Here is a 26,634-nt window from a genome sequence, read left to right as displayed (position 1 = left end):
TGTGTCCCCTGGTTCTGGACTCACCCATCAGTGGAAACATGCTTCCTATCTCCAGAGTGTCCAAACTTTTAATAGTCTTCTACGTCTCAATCAGATCCCCTCTCATCCTTCTAAACTCAAGTGTATACAAGCCCAGTCGCTCCAGTCTTTCGACATATGATAGTCTTGCCATTCCGGGAATTGACCTCGTGAATCTACGCTGCACTCCCTCAATGTCCTTCCTCAAATTTCAAGACCAAAGCTGCACACAATACTCCTGGTGCAGTCTCACCAGGGCCCTGTCCAGCTGCAGAAGGACCTCTTTGCTCCTCTCCTCAATTCCTCTTGTTATGAAGGCCAGCATGCCATTAGGTTTCTTCACTGTCTACTGTACCTGCATGCTTGCTTTCATTGACTGATGTACAAGAACACCTAGATCTGGTTGTACTTCCCCTTTACCTAACTTGACTGCATTTAGATAGTAATCTGTCTTCCTGTTCTTGCCACTAAAGTGGGTAACCACACATTTATCCTCATTAAACTGCATCGACTCTTCATCCGTCCACTCACCTAGCCTGTCCAAGTCACCCTGTATTCTCATAACATCCTCCTCACATTTCACCCTGTCACCCAGCTTTGTGTCATCAGCAAATTTGCTAATATGATGTTTGATACCTTCATCTATATCATTAATGTACATTGTAAACAGCTGCGGTACCAGCACCGAACCTTGTGGTACCCCACTGGTTAACGCCTGCCATTCTGAAAGGGACCTGTTTATCACTACTCTTTGTTTCCTCTCAGCCAGCCAATTTTCAATCTAAGTCAGTACTTTGCTCCCAGTACCATGAACCCTAATTTTGCTCACTAATCTCCTATGTGGGACCTTATCAAAGGCTTTCTTAAAGTTCAGATACACTGCATCCACTGGCTCTCCCTTGTCCATCTTCATAGTTATATCCACAAAAGATTCCAGAAGACTAGTCAAGCCCCTTCGTAAATCCATGCTGACTCTGAGCTATCCTGTTACTACTATCCAAATAGTCATAATTTCATCTTTTATAAATGACTCCAGCATCTTTCCCACCACTGACGTCAGGCTAACAGGTCTATAATTCCCTCTTTTCTCTCTCCCTCCTTTCTAGAAAAGTGGGACAACATTAGCCACCCTCCAATCCACAGGAACTGATCCTGAATCTATAGAACATTGGAAAATGATTACCAATGTATCCACGATTTTTAGAGCCACCTCCTTAAGTACCCTGGGATGCAGACCATTAAGTCCGGAGGACTCTTGCAAAATGGCCATATTACAGAGGAGGAATTTCTGGATGTCTTGAAATGGATAAAGACGGATAAATCCCCAGGACCTGATCAGGTGTACCTGAGAACTCAGTGGGAAGCTAGAGAGGTGATTGCTGGGCCTCTTGCTGAGATATTTGTATCATCGATAGTCACAGGTGAGGTGCCGGAAGACTGGAGGTTGGCAAACGTGGTGTGCCACTGTTTAAGAAGGGCGGTAAGGACAAGCCAGGGAACTAAAGACCAGTGAGTCTGACCTCGGTGGTGGGCAAGTTGTTGGAGGGAATCAAGGGGGACAGGATGTACATGTATTTGGAAAGGTAAAGACAGAGTAGGGATAGTCAACATGGCTTTATGCATGGGAAACCGCATACTCACAAACTTGATTGAGTTTTTTTGAAGAAGTAACAAAGAGAATTGATGAGGGCAAAGTGGTAGATGTGATCTATATGGACTTCAGTAAGGCGTTCGACAAGGTTCCCCATGGGAGACTGATTAACAAGGTTAGATCTCATGGAATACAGGGAGAACTAGCCATTTGGTTACAGAACTAGCTCAAAGGTAGAAGACAGTGGGTGGTCGTGGAGGGTTTTTTTTTCAGACTGGAGGCCTGTGACACAAGGATTGGTGCTGGGTCCTCTACTTTTTGTCATTTACATAAATGATTTGGATGCGAGCATCAGAGGTATAGTTAGTAAGTTTGCAGATGACACCAAAATTGGAGGTGTAGTGGACAGCGAAGACAGTTATCTCAGATTACAACAGGATCTTGACCAGATGGGCCCATGGGCTGAGAAGTGGCAGATGGAATTTAATTCAGATAAATGCGAGGTGCTTCATTTTGGGGAAGCATATCTTAGCAGGATTTATACACTTAATGGTAAGGTGCTAGGGAGTATTGCTGAACAAAAAGACCTTGGAGTGCAGGTTCATCGCTCCTTGAAAGTCGAGTCGAAGGTAGATAGGATAGTGAAGAAGGCGTTTGGTATGCTTTCTTTTATTGGTCAGAGTATTGAGTACAGGAGTTGGGAGGTCATGTTGCAGCTGTACAGGACATTGGTTAGGCCACTGTTGGAATATTGCATGCAATTCTGGTCTTCTTCTTATCTGAAAGATGTGTGAAACTTGAAAGAGTTCAGAAAAGATTTACAAGGATGTTGCCAGGGTTGGAGGATTTGAGCTACAGGGAGAGGCTGAACAGGCTGGGGTTATTTTCCCTGGAGCATCGGAGGCTGAGGGATGACCTTATAGAGGTTTACAAAATTATGAGTTATAGAAGTTTATAAAATCATGAGGGGCATGGATAGGGTAAATAGACAAAGTCTTTTCCCTGGGGTTGGGGAGTCCAGAACTAGAGGGCATAGGTTTAGGGTGAGAGGGGAAAGATATAAAAGAGACCTAAGTGGCAACATTTTCACACAGAGGGTGGTATGGGCATGGAATGAACTGCCAGAGGATGTGGTGGAGGCTGGTACAATTGCAACATTTAAGAGGCATTTGGACGGGCATATGAATAGGAAGGGTTTGGAGGGATATGGGCCAGGTGCTGGCAGGTGGGACTAGATTGGGTTGGGATATCTGGTCGGCATGGGTGGGTTGGACCGAAGGGTCTGTTTCCATGCTGTACATCTCTATGACTCTATGACTCTATGACTCATCAGCCTTCAAACCTAACAGTCTATCTAACATAATTTCCTGCGTAATATAAATTCCCTTCACTTCATCCATTACCCTGGTTTAGCCACTATTACATCTGAGAGATTGCTTGTGTCTTTCCCAGTGAAGACAGATTCAAAGTACCTATTCAACTCTTCTGCCATCTCCTTGTTCCCATAATAAATTCACCTGTTTCTGTCTTCAAGTGCCCAATTTTAGTCTTAACCATTTTTTTTCTTTTCACATACCTGAAAAAGTTTTTACTATCCTCCTTTATATTTTTGGCCAGTTTGCCTTCGTACCTAATTTTTTCTCCGAGTATTGCCTTTTTAGGTATCCTCTGTTGCTCTTTAAAAGTTTCCCAGTCCTCCAGCTTCCCGCTCATTTTTGCTATGTTATACTTGTTCTCTTTTATCTTTAAACAGTCCTTAACTTCCCTCGTAAGCCACGGCCGCCCCTGCCTCCCCTTAGGATCTTTCTTCCTCTTTGGAATGAACTGATCCTGCACCTTCTGCATTATATCCAGAAATACCTGCCATTGTTGTTCCACTGCCATCCCTGCTAGGGTATTGAACCATTGAATTTTGGTCAGCTCCTCCCTCATAGCTCCATAGTTCCCTTTGTTCAACTGCAATACTGATACTTCGCATTCTCCCTTCTTCCTCTCAAATTGCAGATTAAAACTTATCAGTTTTTGGTCACTACCTCCTAATGGCTCCTTTACTTTGAGGTCCCTGATCAAATCCAGTTCTTTGCACAACACCAGATCCAGAATTACCTTCTCCCTGGTAGGCTCCAGTACAAGCTCATCTAAGAATCCATCTCGGAGAGACTCCACAAACTCCCTTTCTTGGGGTCCAGTATGATCCTGATTCTCCCAGGCTACCTGCATGTTGAAATCCTCCATAACAACTGTAGTAATACGTTTGTGATAGGCCAATTTCAGCTCCTTATTCAACCTACACCCTACATCCAGACTACTGTTTAGGGGCCTGTAGATAACTTCCATTAGGGTCTTTCTACCCTTAGAATTTCTCAGCTCTATCTATACTGATTCTACATCTCCTGATGCTATGACACCCCTCACAAGGAACTGAATATCATTCCTCACCAACAGGGCCACCCCACCCCTCTGCCCAACAATCTGTCTTTTCAATAGCATGTATAGCCTTGAATATTCATTTCCCAGGCCCTGTCCACTTGAAGCCATGTCTCAATTATCCCTACAACATCGTACCTGCCAATTTCCAACTAAACCTCATGCTCATCCACCTTATTTCTTATACTTCATGCATTCATATATAATATTCTTAATTTATTACTCCCCTCGCCCTTCCAATCAATCCCTATTTCACTTGACCATATTGTATGATCCCTTCTTGAGTTTTCTGCTCCATTGATTCTATTTTCTTTCTTAATTTCTCTTATTCTCACTTTCCCTTTAACTTCCTTCTTGGATTTCTACCGTGGAAGGCCTGCTTTTCAGCCTTCTTCTGAGTTCTCTGAAGTCCCGCTGTAGAATGTCCCTCCTCTTCTTCCCGATGTCATTTGTGCCGACATGCACCACTACCTCTGGCTCTTCACCTTCACCCTTGAGGATTCCCTGCACTCTGTCGGTGACGTCCTGGATCCTGGCACCAGGAAGGCAACACACCATCCTCAAATCTCGCCTGTTGCCGCAGAAACCCTTTTTAGTCCCTCTCAATATGGAGTCCCCTATTACCATGGCTCTGCATTATGACTGACTCCTTGGCTCTGCCTCCACGCCAATTTTCAATTGGCAGACCTTTCTGCCTCGTGTGTTGCCTGTCACGATAGTTTCCAAGAAAGTCAACCTGTTCATGAGAGGTACTTCCCTCCGGGGTCTCTTGTACTTGACTCATCTCTTTCTTCCTCATTGTCATCTCCCTTCTCTCTTCTGGTATGCTTGGTGTAATGACCTCGCTGAAAGTCCTGTCCAGAAAATTCTCGTTCTCTCGGACGAGCCTGAGGTAATCTAGTTCTTTCTTCAGTGCTGCAACATGCTCCTTCAGAAGCTGAATGTGTACACACTTTCCACAGCTATAGGAGCCAGAGACGCCACCAATGTCCCTGACCTCCCACATCATGCAAGCAGCACACTGAATCAGCTTGGCAGTCATGTCTTCACCCTCTTCAAACTGTGGCGTAATCTCCTGAGTCTGTGGCGTAAGCCAAAGACTCACACATTTCTCACCAGATGCTTCCCTCAACCCCCTTTTTGTTTATGTGAATCTGTGGACTCTTAATTAGGTTAGACGTGGAGGGTGAGCGGGAGGCCCTACTGTGTAGGACTTGGGGCCTAGAACATAACCAGTCAAATAGCACTCACTAACCTTCCCAATAGCCTCTGTGCTCTGACCTCACTTCCACCCAGCTCCTGCCGCTCTCTGATGCAGTTTATTATATAATATATAAACCATATCCAGGGCAATTAGCTATGGAAATTGATGCTGGAAGGCTAGTGATGGGAGATAAGGAAATAGCTGAAGAACTTAATAAGTACTTGCGTCACTCTTCACAGTGGAAGACATGAATAATATCCTAGGAGAAAGTGAGGACTGCAGATGCTAGAGATCAGAGCTGAAAATGTGTTTCGGGAAAAGCGCAGCAGGTCAGGCAGCATCCAAGGAGCAGGAGAATCCACGTTTCGGGCATGAGCCCTTCTTCAGGGATGAGGAGAGTGTGCCAAGCAGGCTAAGATAAAAGATAGGGAGGAGGGACTTGGGGGACGGGCGTTGGAAATGCAATAGGTGGAAGGAGGTTAAGGTGAGGGTGATAGGCCGGAGTGGGGGTGGGGGTGGGGGCGGAGAGGTCAGGAAGAAGATTGCAGGTTAGGAAGGTGGTGCTGAGTTCGAGGGTTGGGACTGAGATAAGGTGGGGGAGGGGAAATGAGGAAACTGGACAAATCTGAGTTCATCCCTTGTGGTTGGAGGGTTCCTAGGCGGAAGATAAGGCGCTCTTCCTCCAGCCGTCATGTTGCTATGGTCTGGCGATGGAGGAGTCCAAGGACCTGCATGTCCTTGGTGGAGTGGGAGGGGGAGTTGAACTGTTGAGCCACGGAGTGGTTGGGTTGGTTGGTGCGGGTGTCCCAGAGGTGTTCTTTGAAACATTCCACAACAGGCTGCCTATTTGTGGAACGTTTCAGAGAACACCTCTGGGTCACCCGGACCAACCAACCCAACCACCCCGTGGCTCAACACTTCAACTTTCCCTCCCACTCCACCAAGGACATGCAGGTCCTTGGACTCCTCCATCGCCAGACCATAGCAACATGATGGCTGGAGGAAGAGCGCCTCATCTTCCGCCTAGGAACCCTCCAACCACAAGGGATGAACTCAGATTTCTCCAGTTTCCTCATTTCCCCTCCCCCTCCTTCCAGAATGCATTCTCTTTAGATTACTTACAGTGTGGAAACAGGCCCGTCGGCCCAACAAGTCCACACCGATCTGCTGAAGCGCAACCTACCTAGATATTTTGTAATCTTTGATTTTTAGGATTAAATACAATAATAGTCATAGAATCATAGAGTTATACAGCACAGAAACAGACTATTGAGTTCAACTCGTCCATGCCAACCAGATATCCTAAATTAATCTAGTCCCATTTGTCAGTATTTGGCCCATATCCAGCTAAACCTTTCCTATTCATGTTCCCATCCAGATGCTTTTTAATTGTTGTAATTGTATCAGTCTCCACCACTTCTTCTGACAGCTCATTTCATACTTGTACCCCCTCTATGTGAAAACGTTGCCCATTTTATATCTTTCGCCTCTCACTTTAAACCTATGCCCTTTTGTTTTGGACTCCCCTACTCTGGGAAAAGGACCTTGGCTGTTCACCCTATCCGTGTCCCCCATGATTTTATGAACCTCTATTAGGGCATCCTTCAGCCTCCAATGCTCCAGGGAGAATAGCCCCAGCCTATTCAGCCCCTCCTTGTAGCTCAAACCTTTGCTGTGTTCTTGCCCTTATATGATCTACAAAGTCTCTCTATGCAAGGGGACTTTCTATTATTTGGATGTCTGTCACTGAGGATGTTTTTTCTGCTTAATTAAATAGTTGGTCCATTATTTTATCTGGAGGACACTTAGACTCCTGAATTTGTTACTGAAAGGAATGACAGTGGATTGGCAATGACAAACGTTCAAAGGGCGAATGGATGTACTACAAAAATTGTTTATTTCTGACTAACGTAAGAGTGTAGTGGCCAAAGCATGTTGTACAAGTGAAGTCGGAGATTGTATTAGATGCAAAAAGAGGCATGCAAATTATCAAAAAGTAATAGACCTGAGGATTGGAAACAATTTAGATGTCAGCAACGGAACGATTGCTCAAGTAGGGGAAAATAGAATATGAGAGTAAGCTTGTGGTGAACATAAGAACAAACTGTGAAAGTTTCTATAGGTATGTAGAGAGAAAAAAAATGAAAAGGTAGGTCCCTTACAGTTATAAACAGAGGAATTTATAAAGGAGAACAAAGAAATGGGTGACAAACTAAATTCATAATTGGCTTCACAAAGGAGGACACAAATAATGGATCAGAAGTGCTGGGGAACACAGGATTTAGTGAGAGAGAGGAATGATATTGGAGAAATTGATGGATTGAAGGTGATAATCTACATCCCAGAGTGCTTGAGGAAGTGGGCCTTGAAATAATGGATGCTTTGGTGGTCATCTTTCAAGAATCTTTAGACTCTAGAAGAGTTCCTACAAATTGGAGGGTAGGTAATGCATCCCCATTATTTAAAAAGGGACGCATAGAGGAAACAGGAAATTATAGACCAGTGAGCCTTAGGTCAATAGTGGGGAAGATGCTGGAGTCCATTGTCTGGAATTTTATAGCAGAACACTTAGAAAACGATAGTACAGTCAGACACAATCTGATGCAATTTATTTGGACTTCAGAAGGCTTTTAACAAAGTCCCATATGAGAGATTAATGTATAAAACTAAAGTGCATGGAATTAGGGGTAATATATTGAGATGGATAGAAAATTGGTTAACAAAAGGAACCAAAGAGTAGAAATAAATGGGTCTTTTTCTGAATGGCAGTGGTACACATAGATCAGTACTAGGATTCCAGCTATTCACAATATATGTTTAGACAACAGAACTAAATGCAATATCTTAAAATTTGGAGATGATACAAAGCTGGATGGAAGCTGGTAGAATATAAAGAGACATGTTTTAGTGCTCAAAGGTTGTCAATGGTTTTGGCTACCAGATGAGAGACTGTTTCTTCCTTCTTGTTAGAGCATGATTGATGCATTAGTAAAATCTCTCTGATATGCGGGAATTCTTAATTCTTTGAGTGAATTTCAACTCTACAGAAAGTTGTCAAAGGAGTTATGAAACACTATTAAAATAAAATACAATTTATGTACTGTAAATTGCTCAACATTAAACTGGACAGACACTTAATCTAATGCAGACAAATGTTCTGAACTTGCATTTATTTAAACTTCACTAAGGACCGGTAGTGAAGTGGCTTGAGTATCCTATATAGTGCCCCTGGTTAATTTAGTCTTGTGGACAGCACTCAAAGTAGAACCAGGCCTCAAAGTACTAACTTCAAATAAGATGTGGTCTGAATCATTACATTTCTGGGAATGATGCACCACATGAAAAGTATTTAATTCTACGCTACAGTTAGTAATCTTTCCTCTACTCCCACACAAAAGCCTGAAGGCAAATACAAGTCTGGGAATGTCTACACTTAGTTACATCTGAAACACAGGAGGAGAAGGGTTGCATAGATGAACAAGTAATCAGTGCCTATCGAACTCTCAGATTTGGTTAGCAACTCACCTGTCCATCTGTAATCCCTGACCTTCTGCTTCACATATGTATGTGCGATCTGTATCATACTTCAGTATGTACTTTGCAATTAAGCCATGACCTGAAAGAAGTTAAATTCTTCGTATGGAACCTTGAAAAACAAATCAGGCGAAAAGGTCACTTGGCTGTCAGGAATCTGTGGAGTTTTGTTTTTGAAACATGTCGTGGATCAGCATTTGCAAAATGAAAGTTGACTTCCGAAGAATATTGCACAGAAAAATATTTCTGTCTTTAATTGTCCCTGGAAGGAAAAGTATTATTTGTGATGAGACATGAAAATTGAAAAGAACAGCAACAAAAGCATGGCCACAGATTGTTACTTTATTATTGCTACATTGTATCCAGATGGACAAAATAGTAGCAGAGCTATCCTTTTTTTAAACTCTGTGTGTGTGTGTATGTGTGTGTCTGTGTGTGTGTATGTGTATATATTATATATATATATACACAAGTATGAAAACCAGAATAAGAGGAAGAAAGAACATATCTCCTTAGAGTGAAAGGAAGAAAAAGGAGGAAGTAAAAGGATGTTTAAGAAAAAGGGGGACATTCTGAAATTAAAAATGTTTTTTTGACAGAATGTAATGTGTTGGCATTAATTTACTTGTTTGATATATAGTCAAATTTACAAGGACAGAACTTTAACAGTCTAAAGAATTGTGTAAAGAAACAGTGAGAGGCTGGAGCAACAATGCACTTTCTTCGATTTCTTGTCCTTTGAAACGTTAGCTGCGACGTTTTCACTATAGATTCCCTTAACACCCAACAGAATGAACCACAGCAAGAAAAGATTGTCAGAGCAAAAAGATAAAGATAGGAAAAAGGTAAAGATTAAGAGAGACATACTTCCATTGACAATACGAAAAACATAATTAGATCCAGTCCCATCTGGACCTCACTAAGACTAATGAATGAAGCAAATGGATTTTGTCTGAATATAATTGGGGGCTCTAGTCTATAGGCTATAGTAACATGAAAGCAGAAATAAGAAGGGCAAATGAAAAACAAAAAGTGAAAAGGAGACAGGATTGCAACACAGTACATTCTGGTTAAGAGCAATGGGCCTAATTGAATTTCTCACCAGAAATCATTTGACTTTGCATCAGTAAAGTATAAAAAATCATTCTCTTACAGTAGGCAAAGTTTTACCACTGACATTCCTCTGTCATGAGCTCTGACAAGATCCTTAGCAGACATTGTCCAAAGGCATGCTAAATTTACAATCTGCTCCAGAGGATTCAATAGATAAAAGAAAAACCTATAAACTATCTTGGCAGCTTCAGTAATGTTTTTGAATGCTTGTAATGGGGAAAACCGAAGTTACATTTTGAGAGACATTTTTTTCAAGTTCATAATAGAATAACCCCAATCACACTCTTTATTAAACGCACAAGTGAGAAAATGCAATTGATTAGTATTTTATTATCTTATACCAATTACCTCATGTAGGACATGACACATATAATTGATTCACTTAAAGGAGGTTACAATTAATTGTCAATGATATAACTTGAGCAGTTTATCAGTTGGTAAAGCGTGAGCAAAAAAAATTAGAGATGTGCGCTGACATCCAGCAAATTGGAATTGATGAACCATGGTTGAAGTATTTCGCTCTTTGCAGCATTATCCAATTTTGACTTAAAGGAGTCAACTGTATGTTAGCAATTAATCTAAAGACATTTACGGATTCTTTGAAAGGTATTTTTATGTTTATTTTTGTGTGAATCATAACGTGAGTATGATGTACAGAAAGAAAAGATAGACTTGTATTTATATTATGCTAGCTATATCTCTCAAAACATACAATAAATTACCATTATATGTGCAAACATGGTAATAACTTGCTTGAAGCAAAATCACACAAATAAGAATCAGAATGAATGCCAGTAAATGTTTTCTATAACTACTAAATCTAATTGAGAGAGCACTGTTGGCCATAATGCCGGTACATTTTTGCTCTTCTTCAAGATCTGACATGTGATCCTTAAACTTCAATTCAAATCACTGCAAGAGTCTTGCAAGCAATATTCTCTCTAAGCTTCATGAGTGTATGGATTCACACCAATTGTGAGAGAGTTGGACAGGAAACAATGCAAGCCATGCATAAGCATCAATCACTTCATCATGGGTGCATTGGTATAGTATGATAAAAAAAAGGATAACCATTTACTGACAGTTCTGTATAACAATACTTCTGATGTAGTGTACCAACACTAAAACACAACAGCATAGTTGCAGCAAAAGTGCCAAAATAGCACAGATGCCAATTCACAGCTTGTGGGGAAGTGGATTTTATAGTGCCTACAAGAGTGAGAAATATGAAATCAGGAGTAACTGATTTAGGTGAAATGAAAATTTAAATTTCCTGAAAACGTGTTGGGATGCAGAGATAAAACATTATGACCAGCATCTTGTCAGTTCAAATGAAGAAATAAACTGCAGATGCTGGAAATCTGAAACATAAACAGAAATCGCTGAAGAACCAGAGCATGCCTCACATCATCTGTGGAGAGAAAACAGAGTCAATTCTGAAGAAGGGTCACTGGACTCTATATGTTGAACCTGCTGAGGTTCTGCAACAATTTTTGGTTTTGGTTCATGCCAGTCTGCGACAGGTTTCCACTTGTAATACGTTGGCATGCCATTAGAAATATTCATTGGAAACAGTTGTTTGACAATAGCGAAGTTGAATATTGCTGAAAGAAGTTATCGAATCTTATTGTCTTGCATTTATCAGCACAATTTGCAAGAAATATCTATGCCACTTTGTATTCGATAATTTTCATATTAACAATGATGTAGTTGGCAGAAAAGGTGATGTGGAGCCATACTGTTTGAACGGAAGTCTTTTTTTATATAGTATCTGTTGCATTATCAGATGATGGCAGGTTTCCCTGTTGTAAAATTTCTCTATTGCAGAATCTCATGTGTCACCTGCATGATGCCAGCACTTTAAATTTTACTGGTAACCACATAGAAAATGGAAAAAAAAGGAATATTGATGAGACACATGCTTCTGGTTTTGCCATTGGTAATGGTGGGATTTTGATTAAATTCTGACCAAAGTATTCATATTTAATAACTGGGACTAGCAGTGAGATCAACACCAAATTGGTAGAAATTAACAGAGATGTAATGATATAGTGGTAATGTTACTGGGCAATTAATCCAGGAGCCCAGAATAATGCTCTGGGGCATAGGTACAAATGTCAGCTGGAATTTAAAGTCAGTAAGTAAAAAGTCCAGAACATAAAGTTCGCCTTGGTAATGGGGCTATAAACTACCACTGATCTTCTGAAATGACTTTCAATTCATTAATGTCCTTTAGGGAAGGAAGTCTGTTGTCCTTACCTAGGCTAATATTCTGGAGATCTAACTTCAAATCATACTGTAGCCAATATGAAATTTGAATTCAATAAAAATTCAGAATTAAAGTTAGTCTAATGATGGCCATGAAACAATAGTCAGTTATTTTTTTAAAAATCCAATTATCTGATGACAAGATGCCATACTGAATAAGATAAGAGCCCATGGTGTCAGAGGCAAGATACTAGATGTTTGGCTGTCTGGTAGAAAACAGAGATAAAAGGGTCCTTCTCAGAATGGCAGTCAGTGGCAAGTGGTGTTCCGTAAGGCTCAGGGTTTGGACCACAACTTTTCATTTTACACATTAAGGACCTAGATGAAGGAATTGAGGGCATTCTGGCGAGGTTTGCAGATGATGCAAAGATAAGTAAAGGGATAGCTGACATTGAGTGGGTGGGGAGGCTGAAAAAGGATTTGGATAGGTAAGGAGAGTGGGCAAAGAAGTGGCAGATGGTGTACAATGTGGGAAAGTGTGAGGTCATGCACTTTGGTAGGAAGAATAGAGACATAGAATATTTTCTGAACGTGGAGAAAATTCAGAAGTCTGAAGTGCAAAGACACTTGGGAGTTCTGGTCCAGAATTCTCTCAAGGTAAACTTGCAGGTTGAGTCTGTAGTTTGGAAGGCAAATGCAGTGATGGCATTAATTTTGAGAGAACCTGAATATAAAAGCAGGGATGTACTTCTGAGCCTTGAAAGCTCTGATCAGACCACATTTGGAGTATTGTGCGCAGCTTTGTGCCCCCATATCTCACGAAGGATGTACTGGCCCTGGAGCGTGTTCAGAGGAGGTTCACAAGAATGGTCCCAGGAATGAAAAGCTTAACATATGAGAAATATTTGAGGACTCTGGGCTTATACTTAATGGAGTTTAGAATAATGAGGAGGGGATCTAACTGAAACATACAGAGTACTGAATGGTGGGGACAGAGTAAATGTTGGGAAGATGTTTCCATTGGTAGGAGAGGCCAGGACACGAGGGCATAGCCTTTGAGTAAAGGGAAGATCTTTTCGAATGGAGATAAGGAGAAACGTCTTCAGCCAGAAGGTAGTGAATCTATGGAATTAATTGCCACAGAAGGCTATAGAGGCGAAGACATTGAGTATATTTAAGATGGAGATAGATAAGTTCTTGAGGGGATCAAGGGTTATGGGGAGAAAGCAGGAGAATGGGGTTGAGAAACTTATTAGCCATGATTGAATGGCAGACCAGACTTAATGGGCTGAATGGCCTAATTCCTGATGAAGGGCTTTTGCCCAAAACGTCGATTTCGAAGCTACTTGGATGCTGCCTGAACTGCTGTGCTCTTCCAGCACCACTAATCCAGAATCTGGTTTCCAGCATCTGCAGTCATTGTTTTTACCTAATTTCTCTCCTATGTCTAATGGTCTTATGATCTTATGTCCTTTAGGGAAGGAAATCTGCTGTCTTTATCTACTCTGGTCTCGTTATATGATCTTCAGATCCACAGCAATGTGGTTAATTCTTAACTGCTCTCTGAAATGGCTTAGCAAGTGATTCAGTTCAAGGGTAATTAGGGAAGAACAACTAAAGTTGACTTTGACTGTGACTTGTACTTCTCATGAAAAGAAAAGCATTTTGCCTTGCCATATTTCCAGTGAAATTAAGAGATCTTAGTGTTTTGTCTGGATTAGAGATTTTTCTTTCCAGCTGAAACTTTTGTTCAAATTGGACTAAGTTAGAATTAACATTATTTTGAACAGTGACTTCACAAGTGAGATGCACAATTCAGTACTTACCAAAGCCTTATTTGATAAAACCACAGAAGTGGACATTCTATGCAGAATTCCAACACTCTGATTATTTTTTACCAGAGGTTACAAGCTATAAGTGAAGAGGAGCAATAGACAACTGAGGGACAATTGTCTTACTAAATATATCTGCCTGAGAGGTGGGTTGAGAGACAAAAGACTGTGTGCTGATGCAGGAACCAGACAGCCAGTTATTCTGCTGTGATTCCCTCAAGGAAAGGACTGATAGATTTCTATACATAGAATACAGAGGCAGAAAAACGGAATTCTTACAGCATAGAATTAGGCGATTGGCCTATCATGTTAATACCTGCTCTCTAAGTGAGCATCTTGTTAAACGCCATTCCTCTACCTTCTCCCGCAACCCTGCACAAACTTTATTTTCAAATGGCCATTAATTCCCTTTGAATTCAAGATAGCCTTAGATTATTATTTAAATACAAAACAATTCAAGGTTGTGGGGAACAGACAGGAGCATGGCACTAAATTATAATGCCAGTTCAGAAACCAGACAGGATGAGCTGAATGGCTTCCTTCAGCAGCTAATAATTCTGTTGTTCTCTGAATGCTTCAATTGAACCTGCCTCTGCAGCCTAATCAAATGCTGTGTGAAAATGTTTTTCCTCATAGCACTTTTAATTTCTTTACTACCCACAATAGATCTGCGCATTCCTGTTCTTGATCCTTCCATAATTGGGAATATTATCTCCTTATTTACTCTGTACAGACCTCTCATGATTTGAATACCATTGTCAACTGTCTGGTCTCCAAGGAGAACAATCTGGCTCCTCAAATTTACCTTCACAGCTGTCATCTGTGGAACCATTCTCATGTACATTTTCAGTCTCCTAAGCACTCTCTCCAATACCTTCACACCTTCCCTGAAGTGCACCACCCAGAACTGGACACAGTATTCTAACTGAGGGCAGAATAGTGTCTTAAGTAAGTTCAAAATAATCTCCTTGCTCTTGTACACTATGCCCTAATATTGACCCCTGGGGATTTCAACTAATCTAAATAAAAATCAGTTTACCCCTTTTCTGTTCCCTATGGGGCAGCACAGTAGCTCAGTGGTTAGTACTGTTGCCTCACAGCACCAGGGACCTGGGTTCGATCCCAGCCTCAGGCAGACTGTCTGTATGGAGTTTGTACATTCTCCCTGTGTCTGCATGGGTTTTCTCTGAGTGCTCCAGTTTCTCCCCACAATCCAAAGATGTGCAAGTCAGGTGAATTGGCTCTGCTAAATTGCCCATAGTACTAGGTGCATTAGGCAGAGGGAAATGGGTCTGGGTGGTTACTCTTTGTAGAGTTGGTGTGGACTTGTTGAGCCACAGGGCCTGTTTCCAGAATGTAATCTATTACTCAGCCAGTTTTGTATCCAGGTTACTACTGTTACTTTTATTCCATGAGCTGTAACTTGGCTGACAGCACTTTTGTGTGGCACTGCACCAAATGCCTTCTGGGAGTCTACGTACACCACCTAAGCAGCATTATCCTCATCGATGCTCACTGTCACCTCATAAAAAATTTCAGTCCAGGGAATGCAATATAATCTTCCTTCAAAATATATATGCTGGCTGCCATGAGAGAGAGAAAAAAAGGAGGCATTTCAGACAGTGAAAGTACTACAATATTTAGCTGATTACACTTGGCATTTATGCAATTTTATTGCTTGTCAAGAATAAACATATCAAAATAGAATGGAAGGAGTAATGGGTGCTAATGGTAACTGCTCTACTTTAAAATAAATCTGACAGTAAATGTCACTCTTCTAATAAAAAGTCTCATCCATTCTGTAGGGAAGCCATTGCTGAACACTCAGAGGTGAGAAACAGATTTATCTCTGATGTATGCACAGCTTCAAAATAAAGATCTTGAATCTTGGTGCAGCTCAATTTACATTTCTATTACTTTTTTGCTCAAACTCAGCACTGCAAGATGGAAAAAGAAATGAACTCTTCACCACTGGCTTGTTCTCTGTAAATTTCCCCACATCTGCTAACCAGGTGTAAAACTAACTAGTGAGACAGAAGGGAAAGACATGAGTATTAAAACATGTGAAATCAAGCGCAGGAGGAAACTGAAACACTTAGTAACATTGGGGTTTTCACGACAGTGGTTTGTACAGGATGAAAATTCAGTTGGAGAATATGTCAGAGTATCTGGATCAAGTTATTGCTGTCTCAAAGGTTATGACTGCAGATAATGTAGGGAAAGACACCCTTTGTTAACTTTTACTGATATTTGTTTTATTATAAAGAATCACAGTGGTCTTTTAACTACTACACCAATGAAGACCATTTATTTGATCCAATTTTCTGCCCTTATCATGGAATGATGTTGTTGATTAAAGCTCCATCTGGGATACAAACCAACCATGAGAAAGTGAGGGCTTCAAATGCTGGAGATCAGAGTTGAAAAGTGCGGTGCTGGAAAAGCCTAGCTGGTCAGGCAGCATCCAAGGAGCAGGAGAATCGACATTTCGAGCATAAACTCTGATTAAGAGCTTATGCTCGAAAAATTGACTCTTCTGCTCCTCAGATGTTGCCTGACTGGCTGTGCTTTTCTAGCACCACACTTTTCGACACAAACAAACCACGCTTTCCACCTCTTCTGAAATTTCCAATTTCCCAGCCCCTGGTGCTTCATCTCCAAGGATGAACTTCAGGCCCTCAGGTTTTTCCTCTCCAACACACTCACCCAGTCCCCCTCCACCAACAACCTCCTCCACCTCGCTGAATTAGTATTCACCCTCAATAACGTTTCCTTCAACTCTTCCCCTTTCCTCCAAATCCACGGGGTGGCGATGTTTACTCGCATGGGCCCTAGCTATGCCTACCACTTTGTTGGTCATGTCAAACAGTCCCTCTTTAGTACATACTCAGGCACTGTTCCCTAAATCATCTACTATTACATTGATGACTGCAGTGGTGCTGTATCCAGGCTGAACTGGAGCAGCTTATTGACTTTGCTAACAACTTATATCCTGCCCTTACATTCACTTGGTCTATCTTGGACATCTCTCTTACCTTTCTTGACCTGTCTGTTTCCATCTCCAGTGACAGTTTATGGACTGACATTTACTATAAACCCACAAACTCCCATAACTACCTGGACTACACCTCCTTCCACCTGGATCCTGCAAAATCTTCATCCCATTTTTCCAATTCCTCTGTTTCTGTTGCATCTGCTCTGATGAGGAGACATTCCACTCCCAAGCATCCCAGATGTCCTTTAACCTCTGTCATCCAGACAACCCTCCACTGCAGCTCCTCCATTTTCTGGTCCACTGCTCTAAATGCCTCCCCCCCCATACATCATTAAGAGAGGATTCTCCTTGTTCTCACCTTCCACCCCACCAAACTCCACATCCAAAGGATCATCCTCAAACACTTTGCCAACTCCAATTAAACCCTACCACTCACAACATCTACCCCTCCCCACCCCTCTGCCTTCTGCAAGGACTGTTCCCTTCATGATTTGCACCACTGTCCCCACCATTCCCCACCCCACCCCAAACTCCCTGGTATCTTCCCCTAAAGCCAAAAAGATCCAAAACCTGCTGGCACACCACTTCCCTCACCTCAATCCAGGGCCCAAACAATTCTTCCAGGTGAAACAGAAGTTTACCTGCCTCTCCTCCAACCTAGTTTACTGCAATTGGTGTTCCCAATTTGATCTTCTCTGCATCGGTGAGACCAACTGTAAATTAAGAGAATATTTCACCGAGCATCTCAGCCGGACCCATAAGAGCCAGCCTAACCTCCCAGCCACTGCTCATTTCAATTCCACTTCCCACCCCCTCTCCAACATGTCCATCCTCAGCCTCCTCCATTGAAAATTGGAAGAATAATATCTTTTCTTCCACTTGGGCAGCCTACAACTCAGAGGACACAACATTGTGTTTTCCAATTTCAAATAACCTCCCTTCCCATACCCCAACTCCCTTCCTAGCCCCTCCTTCTCCCTTCCATTCCAACTACCTATCCTTCCTTCTAGCTTCCAAATGAATGCATTCCTCTCATCGATCAATCCTCTATTTGGGTTCATCTATCACAACCTCACCATTCCTCCCCTCTCCCCATCCAAAACTCTTCCCCCTTCTCTCTTTATCTGCAGCTCTCCGTACTCCCCTTTCATTCCTGAAGAAGAGTTATACCCAAAATGTTGACTTCCCACTTTCTGATGCTGACTAGTTTGCTATGTTCTTCTATCCTCTTGTTTGTCTGCTTTGGATTCCAGCATCTGCAGTTTTATTTTGTCTTTGATTAAAGCTCCATAGTTTTTGACTACCATCTATTACTTTGCTCAAGTAATCACACTTCATCTATGAGTTCAAGTCTCAAATATACATGGTATTCAACCATAGTAGATGTTACAGCGAGCCCATTCCAAAAGAACATCTTTAGTAGTTGGAATTACTAAATAGTGATAATGATTTGCAATACGTTCAGATCTTTCTTTTCTTCTCGATAATCTGTGGATCTTCTGTGGGCTTCAGATTAGACGAGGATCGGCTTCAGGCCTGATGTGCATTGTGTTTGAATAAACAGGTCATGTTCTAAAACCAGGCTCAGATTGACATTGGCCATAGAGACTGGTGTACTGGATTAGTGGTGCTGGAAGAGCACAGCAGTTCAGGCAGCATCCAACGAGCAGTGACGTCCTGATGAAGGGCTTTTGCCCGAAACATCGATTTCGCTGCTCGTTGGATGCTGCCTGAACTGCTGTGCTCTTCCAGCACCACTAATCCAGTATTTGGTTTTCAGCATCTGCAGTCATTGTTTTTACCATAGAGACTGGTGGGCAACCATCTTCTTAGGTGCAGAGATCAGGGATGCACATTAGAATAACTAGGTATGTGGATGCCTTTCAGTTCTTAATTATATGCATCTTAATTATTGCACAATCTGACAGCCAGCCAATTTGACAGCCTGTTTAATGGACAAAAGGCAGCACTGGCTACAAGAGTGTCAGAACGATGGCCCAGAACCCTGAAGTTCAAACTTTTGATTCCAAAGTGCGTTTTTTTAAATGAGGACTGTTGCAGACAAAACATGACGACAGATGTCAATTCAGTGCTGTCAGGTGAACTCCAGTATGGGACCCATGAAATGTTGCACTTGTAGAGTGTCAGGGAAACTTCTGACACAGAGACATAACAGGAAGAGAAAACAAGAGGGCTGACTGTGACCCAGTCATCTCAACAGAAGGCCACTTCTTGCAGACATATTGTGTTTTGCCCTTCCAGGAATATAAAAGAAAGGTGACAAATTGACTGCAACCCCATGGCCTGTACATGCTGGTGAGAGAAGATGTGCGAGTGGACTCAGGTTTGTTTGCTGGCATACTGTGAAGGTCTCAGTGAAAGAACCACTCACTTGTCACTAATGTGTGGCAGGTGGAAAGATTCACTTGCTGTGCATGTTAGAAGTCAACTAGCCAGGCAGAAAGTCAGAAGGAAACAGGATAACAGAAGGACTCTCTTTCTTTTAGTTCTTCTCATCAATGAACATCACAGGAAATAGGACATAAGGATTTCAACTAACTGCAAATGTCAAGAGTGCATATATTAACCATTCAACTATCAACCTTCATGGACCACACAGAGAGACTGCTCTATTAATCTTTTACTTTTTAATATTTTTGGACTCACGTCTTCTACCTAACCTGTGTGAATGTGTGTCACATTATTATTTCTTTCCATGCTTAGTAACCAATACCCACTCTTTTGTTACCTTGAGAAAGCCTGGTTAAAATAGATCTTTTTAAAGCATATATTTAATCAGTCTGGATGTAAGGTATCCACAAGAGAGGGATTTTTTTTAAAAAACCTTATTATGAATAATAAGGGAGTGGGCAAAAGATGAAAAACAGTCACCCCTTCTCACCTAGGAATCTGTCAATTTGGGATATTTGTGTAGAGCTGTCAAAACTTGGGGAACCTCATCCACGGTCTGGTTGTAATATGGAGGCTGCAACTGGGGATTTGTGGGATAATACCTCTGAGTGGGAAGGAAGTTTCTGCTCCTGGTTTCAACTGAGGCTGGTTGGGATACCCTGAATGAGAAGAGACTGGTGATGGAAAAGCTGAGCATGTTTATAGAGTTTGGTGATCAAGGAATTGGAGAACTTTGAGATAAGGTTTCAAGGTCTATGGGCCAAGTGCTGGCAAATGGGACTAGATTAGGATAAGAAATGTGGTCGGCATGGACGAACTGGATCGAAGGGTCTGTTTCCATGGTGTACATCTCTATGACTCTATGAATATGTAAAGAGAGGCTAGAATTTGGGCTGTTGTGAACCAAAGGCTACCTATCTCAGATCAGTTCCTGACAATCCCACCTTTCAGGTCTAACCCACCCTTACAATTATATTTAAACTTTGGTACTGATCATTCATAAGGTCACGATCTTTGGGGTATGAGAATCATTCAGTGGCCATTTGTCTTTTACAGAGGCCTTTTCCATAGAATCAGAGAGTCATAGAGATGTTCAGCATGGAAACAGACCTTTTGGTCCAACTTGTCCATGTCAACCAACTATCCCAACCTAACCTAGTTCCACTTGCCCACACTCGACCCATATCCCTCCAAACCCTTCCTGTTTATATACCCATCCAGATGCCCTTTAAGTGTTGCAATTGTACCAGACTCCACCACTTCCTCTGGCAGCTCATTCCATAAACCCTCTGCATGGAAAAGTTGCCTCTTAGGTCCCTTTTATATCTTTCCCCTCTCACCTTGAACATATGCCCTCTAAGTCTGGCCTTTCCCCATCCCGGGAAAAACAATTAAGTCAGTTTGAGAGATCTGATCCAGGTCAAATTGCAGCATTCTAATATTTTTAATGTCTCCTGACTTTCTGCCATCCATTGGGGCTGTAAGGATTTTTTCAGCAGGAATTAAAGAAAAATTGACAGACAAATGTAATACTTGATGTTTTCAGAAAGGAATTGATCATAATGTCAGTACCCTGAGACTAAAATGAAATTTAATTTGGATTATAAAATTGAGTCAGAATGCAAGTGTGTGTGTATGTGTTCCTATATATATTTCTGTATGTGTATTTATATGTCACAATTATGGTCATGTGAATTGCAGTCATGTGCACTGCACTTAGCCAGGAGGATGAACCACATTTGAAAAAAAGGACACTTATAGTTACATGAGGTGGGTGATCCCTTATAAAATAGAATTTATGACTCAAATTGTCAGTACCAGAAAATATAAAAATTACGGAGGAAGGAAAACAGCTTGAAGGGACATATGAACAAGGTATATAAATGTGAATAGAGTTGTGTGCTGGCATGTATTAGTTGGGCTGAATAGCCACTTTCAATGTGCTATATATTTCCATGTATAAAAATAACGGAAGGCAGGAGAAAAATTACTGCAGCATAAATAGCTGTGCAATCATGCATTTTGTTATGTAAGGGATTTTGTCCATTTTGGATATTCAAGTGTGGGGACATTTCACCTCTCTAATATAGTTGCCGGTACTTCCATTGAAACAAAATTTTATTTCTTTTACATGGATTACTAAAACTCTGCTTAAAAAGAATAAAAGATAAACAAGGCAGGAAAAAAAATCATCAAATAAGTTATTGGTCTATTTCCTCACATGTGAAAAAATGTCCACTGAGGCATACTGTCTTCAGGAGATGGGCTTCATAATGTTTTCACAAGGAATTTTTTTTTGGAACCTTAGTGTAGTGGAGAATGCTGACGCCAAAATGTCAGACTTTGCGCCCTTCCTGTTTGACAATGGATACATCAGCAATTTTACCAACACAGTTCCCTAAGGGCTAGTGATGTCACAGTCGTGTCTGACAAACCTCCACAAATCTTTAACAATCCTCATTTTACAGCATTTTCCAGATCAGTTGAGAGAGAAAAAAAGAAATAAGTATTGTGCTTATCATGATAAGCTCTAAATGGCTATAGCATCATATAAACCATACACCCACTACTGTGATTTAAAGGCTTAGCTCCTGCTTAACTGCAGCTTAGCTCCATCTTAATTACAATATAATTACAACTGTTCACTGTGCTTGTTATTTTTCAGGGTGAATAATTTAGGATTTTGTTAAAGCAGTAAGATTATTGTCCCAGATGCCATTCCTCACCAGGTGGCACAGCAGAAGGCTCATTCACAAAGACTTCTGGTATCTCTCAATTCTTTCAAAGTGAGTTCTTTCTTCAATGCTGGACAGACATTTAGTGGAATTTTCAGATTCTTCTCAATGATTTTAAAAGTGCAAGGTTGAATAATATGAAGAGGATACAGAACTAAACAAAAACATTGTTTTCATCCTTGATAAGGCTGGAAAAAACACACCAGTTGAGCAGGAAAGACTCAGAATTGATCTGTAGTGGGTACAGCCTTAGTTGATTACAACAACATTAGCTATGTGAGTGTTCAAATGTTTTTATTGTCCATAGTTTGCAGTGATCAAGGAGATTGGGGCAAATTCAAATAGGATTACCATTCTTAATCATCAGTTCATGGTCCTTCAAATATATATGCATGAATCTAGATCCACTGAAGAAAAGGTTAGGATCAGTTGTGCTGCACCCTTTGGTAGACCTGTTTCCTGACATGCATAAAGTCTGTATGTGAAGACAGTGGTTTGCATAAGATATCAGAGGCTGAAATTACCACATTTGGGAACATGGGGGGAAATCATCAAAGAAAACATCGAACACGAGTGAACATTGTTTCAAATCTCAGGTCTCTGTAAGCCAATGCAGTTTCAAAAGCACAAAGCTAACAATCATTCAGAAAATGGGCCCATCTGCCACCCACTCTGGAGGAAATGGATGAAAGGGATTTACTGCAACTTATGAGAGGGTAGCAGAATTTTGGATGTCCCTAAGTAACAAAGGCATGAATCAGGATAACAGCAGCAGATGAGTTAAGGTAGCAACAGAGCGTACAAATTTAATTTAAAACCCTCCTATTGCCCAATGCAATTATGAAGCTTGTAAGGCATCAAACTACAGAAAATTACAGAGTTGCGAGTCCATGACAAAAACCAGACTTACTTCCACCTACACCTCCCGTGCCTCAGAAAAGCAGCCAACATAATCAAAGACCCTTGCACCCCGGTTATACTCAATTTCACCCTCTTCCATCAGGCAGAAGATAAAAATGTTTCAAAACACATATTGACAGATTTAAGAACAGCTTCTTCCGTGCTGTTATCAGGCTTAGGAACAAATCTTTTATATATTGGAGTTGACCTTTCCCTGCGCCTTCTCGGTAGCTGTAACAGTATATTCTGCATTCTGTCCAATTACCCTGATGTACTTATGTAAGGTATGATTTGTCTGGTTGGCATGCAAAATAATACTTTTCACTGTATCTCTATGTGTGACAATAATAAATCATATCAAATCAATTGATCAGCCAGTGTTCTCCCTGAATAATATAGCATTCAGCTTGCAAAGCTTCCTTTGCAATATATCCATTGTTCAATCTATATACCTATGGGTAAAGCATCAAGCTGTTCAATCCATGCACTTCCCTTTAGGGATGTACTTTCCAAAGTACACCCTTTAGGGCAGACAGGTTTCCTTTTGACTCTCACTGTTTAATTCATGCAGTTGCCCTTATATGAAATGCCATTCAAGCTATATAATTGCTCCTCTGTTCCCTAATCTTTAATACTCACTGTATCTCCATTGTTCCATTCAATGTATGTAACTCTTCTTTGTGGTACTCCTCTAGAAGTAATACTGCCCTATGTTTCCGATCGACACCGTGTCAATTATGAAATAATACTTAAAAATGCTTGAAATACACCACAGGTTAGTCGACATCTGAAGGGCAGCAGATACGTTTGCCTTTCCGTTGAAAAGCATCATCAAAACAAAAACAGAAAGATAAGTGACCATTAGGTTATTGAGTTAATAGATCAAAATCCTAGAATGTCCTCATTAATGCATTTTCTTCTATTTTTTTGTTGCACTGTTTATATGCAGTTTAGGATTGGGTTTACTCTTCTCATCACCAACTGAGGATTAAATTGCCTTCATACAGTTAGTTAGATTTATTAAGAGTTTAAACATTGAGTGTGGAGAAGGGACACCTCAGACCACACACAGCTGGCATGAATCGGGATCCACAATCATCACTGCTACATTAATCGAGCCTAACCAGACGCATTGTTTTACATTTATGTCTATAAACATTTGTTTGGATACTGAACAGGTCCCACTGAGGTTGCAGACCTCCCTATGCTCTTCTAAACTGCGCTCCTTCAAAACTGACATTTATTGTAATACACAGCAATAATTTATTTTCCCAAACATTTGGTGCTTTGTCTTTGTTCCCCAGTTGTTGCAATGAGATGTGAATCAGTTCAGTCTTCAAGTCAATCTTTTTGGGCCAAACTTTCAGAAGGTTAACAATCGTATCTACCCAGGGATAAATTGCTAGCTTGAAGTTATTCTGTAGAGAATAGAATCTCTACAGTGTGGAGGCAGGTCTTTTGGCTCATTGAGTCTACGCCAACCCTCCACAGAGCATCGAACCAGACTTAGTCACCTACTCTATCCCTGCATTTCCTCTGACTAATCCACTGAGCCTGCACGTCACAAGGCAATTTAACATGGCCAATCCACCTAACCTGCACATCTTTGGACTGTCGGAGTAAACTGGAGCAAACCCAGGCAGACATGGTGAGAATGTACAAATGCCATGCAGACAGTTAGTTGACAGAAGGTGGAATTGAAGCCAGGTCCCTAGCACTGTAGGGCAGCAGGGTGAACCACTGAGCCACCATGCCACCAATGTGGTAGCTCTACCCTTAAGAACACTTTTGAATAGAACATATTTCCATTCAGGGCCCATAAACATGGGCATCACCACACTTTGAAAAATGAAGTCTCAGAATCATAGGAATCTGTCCACATGCCAGGTCATTTGGCCATTTGCATATGTGACAGTGCTAACCTGTCAACAAGAGCTGACCATTTAATTCAGTTCACTGCGAATTCCTGTGACCTATTACATAGATTTCTCATGCTGAAAAGTGTTAAAGGGAACAGGAAAAGTGGGAAAATGGTGTTGAGGTATGGGATCAGCCATGATCATATTGAATAGTGGAACTCACTCAATGGGAAGGATAGCTATGCTGCTCCTGTTTTTTACGGGCCAGATTTTCCAAGGAATGGCATTCTCATGCATTTCACAAAAGAAGGGAGTCCTCCATTTCTGCAAAGAGATTCTGAACAAGTGTTCCTTCAGAAATGTGGAGTGTTTGTCCAGAGTGTCTATTCTGATGGTTCTTTTATAGTTCAGAACTGTGGGGAGAAGGAAAACTTAATTCCCATTTTCACAACAGTCAGCCACCAGATTCTGAAATTTAAAGACCCAGACACCCACTTTGACAGCTGCTGTTAAATAGTAAGACCAAAAGACCATAAGATATAAGAGCAGAAATTAGATCATTCAGTCCATTGACTCTGCTCCACTATTCAATCATGGCTGACAGGTTTCTCAACCCCATTCTCCTGCTTTCTCCCCATAACCCTTGACCCCCATGACAATCAAGAACCTACCTATCTCAATCTTAATTACCTGGCCTCCACAGCCTTCTGTGCCAGTGAATTCCATAGATTCACCACTCTCTGGCTCAAGAGGTTTCTCCTTATCTCTGTTCTAAAAGGTCTTCACTTTACTCTAAGACTGTGACCTCGGGTCCTAGTCTCTCCTACTAATGGAAACGTCTTCCCAACATCTACTCTGTCCAGGCCATTCAGTATTCTATATGTTTCAACTAGATCCCCCCCTCATCCTTCTGAACTCAATCGGGTATAGTCCCAGAATCCTCAAACATTCCTCATATGTTAAGCTTTTCATTTCTGGGACCATTCTCATGAACCTTCTCTGAATCTGCTACAGAACCAGTACATCCTTCTTGCGATATGAACTCTGAAACTGGGCATAATACTCTAAATGTAGTCCAACCAGACCCTTATAGAGACTCAAAAGTACATTCCTGCTTTTATATTCAAGTTCTCTCAAAATAAATGCCAAAATTGCATTTGCCTTCCTAACTACTGATTCAACCTGCAAGTTTACCTTGAGAGAATCCTGGATGAGAACTCCCTAGTCTCTTTGCACTTCAGACTTCTGAATTTTCTCCCCATTTAGAAAATAGCCCACATTTCTATTCTTCTTACCAAAGTGCATGACCTCACATTCTCCCACTTTGTACTTCATCTGTCACTTCTTTGCCCATTGTCCTAACCTGTCCAAATCATTCTGCAGCCTCCCCGCCTCCTCAATGCTCTACCTGTCATTGCATCATCTGCAAACTTAACCAAAATGCCCTCAGTTCCTTCATCTAGATCATTAATGTATAAAGTGAAAAGTTGTGGTCCCAACACTGACCCTTGCAGAACACTACTACCAGTAAGTACATAAAGTAAGTATGATAACTGGGTACTGAGTGGTTATGATGCTAAATAGTAGGGGATAGAGTGCCAAGGTTCCAGCTAAGTAAAGTAATAAGTGGGCAAAGTACCAGCTGGGTAAAGTGTCAAATGTGAGGTAAGTAGGATGCCAACTGAACAGGGTGCCTGATGATTAAGGTGCCAGTTTAATAAGATAGCAAGTGAAAAGAGAGTAGGGTATCAGTTGCCAATGGGGCCAGGGCAGTGGTGCAGTGTTCAGGTTAGATTGGAGTGGGAG

Source organism: Chiloscyllium punctatum, chromosome 25 (genome assembly GCF_047496795.1).
Source record: "Chiloscyllium punctatum isolate Juve2018m chromosome 25, sChiPun1.3, whole genome shotgun sequence".
NCBI lineage: Eukaryota > Metazoa > Chordata > Chondrichthyes > Orectolobiformes > Hemiscylliidae > Chiloscyllium > Chiloscyllium punctatum.
Note: the sequence above shows the minus strand (reverse complement) of the source record.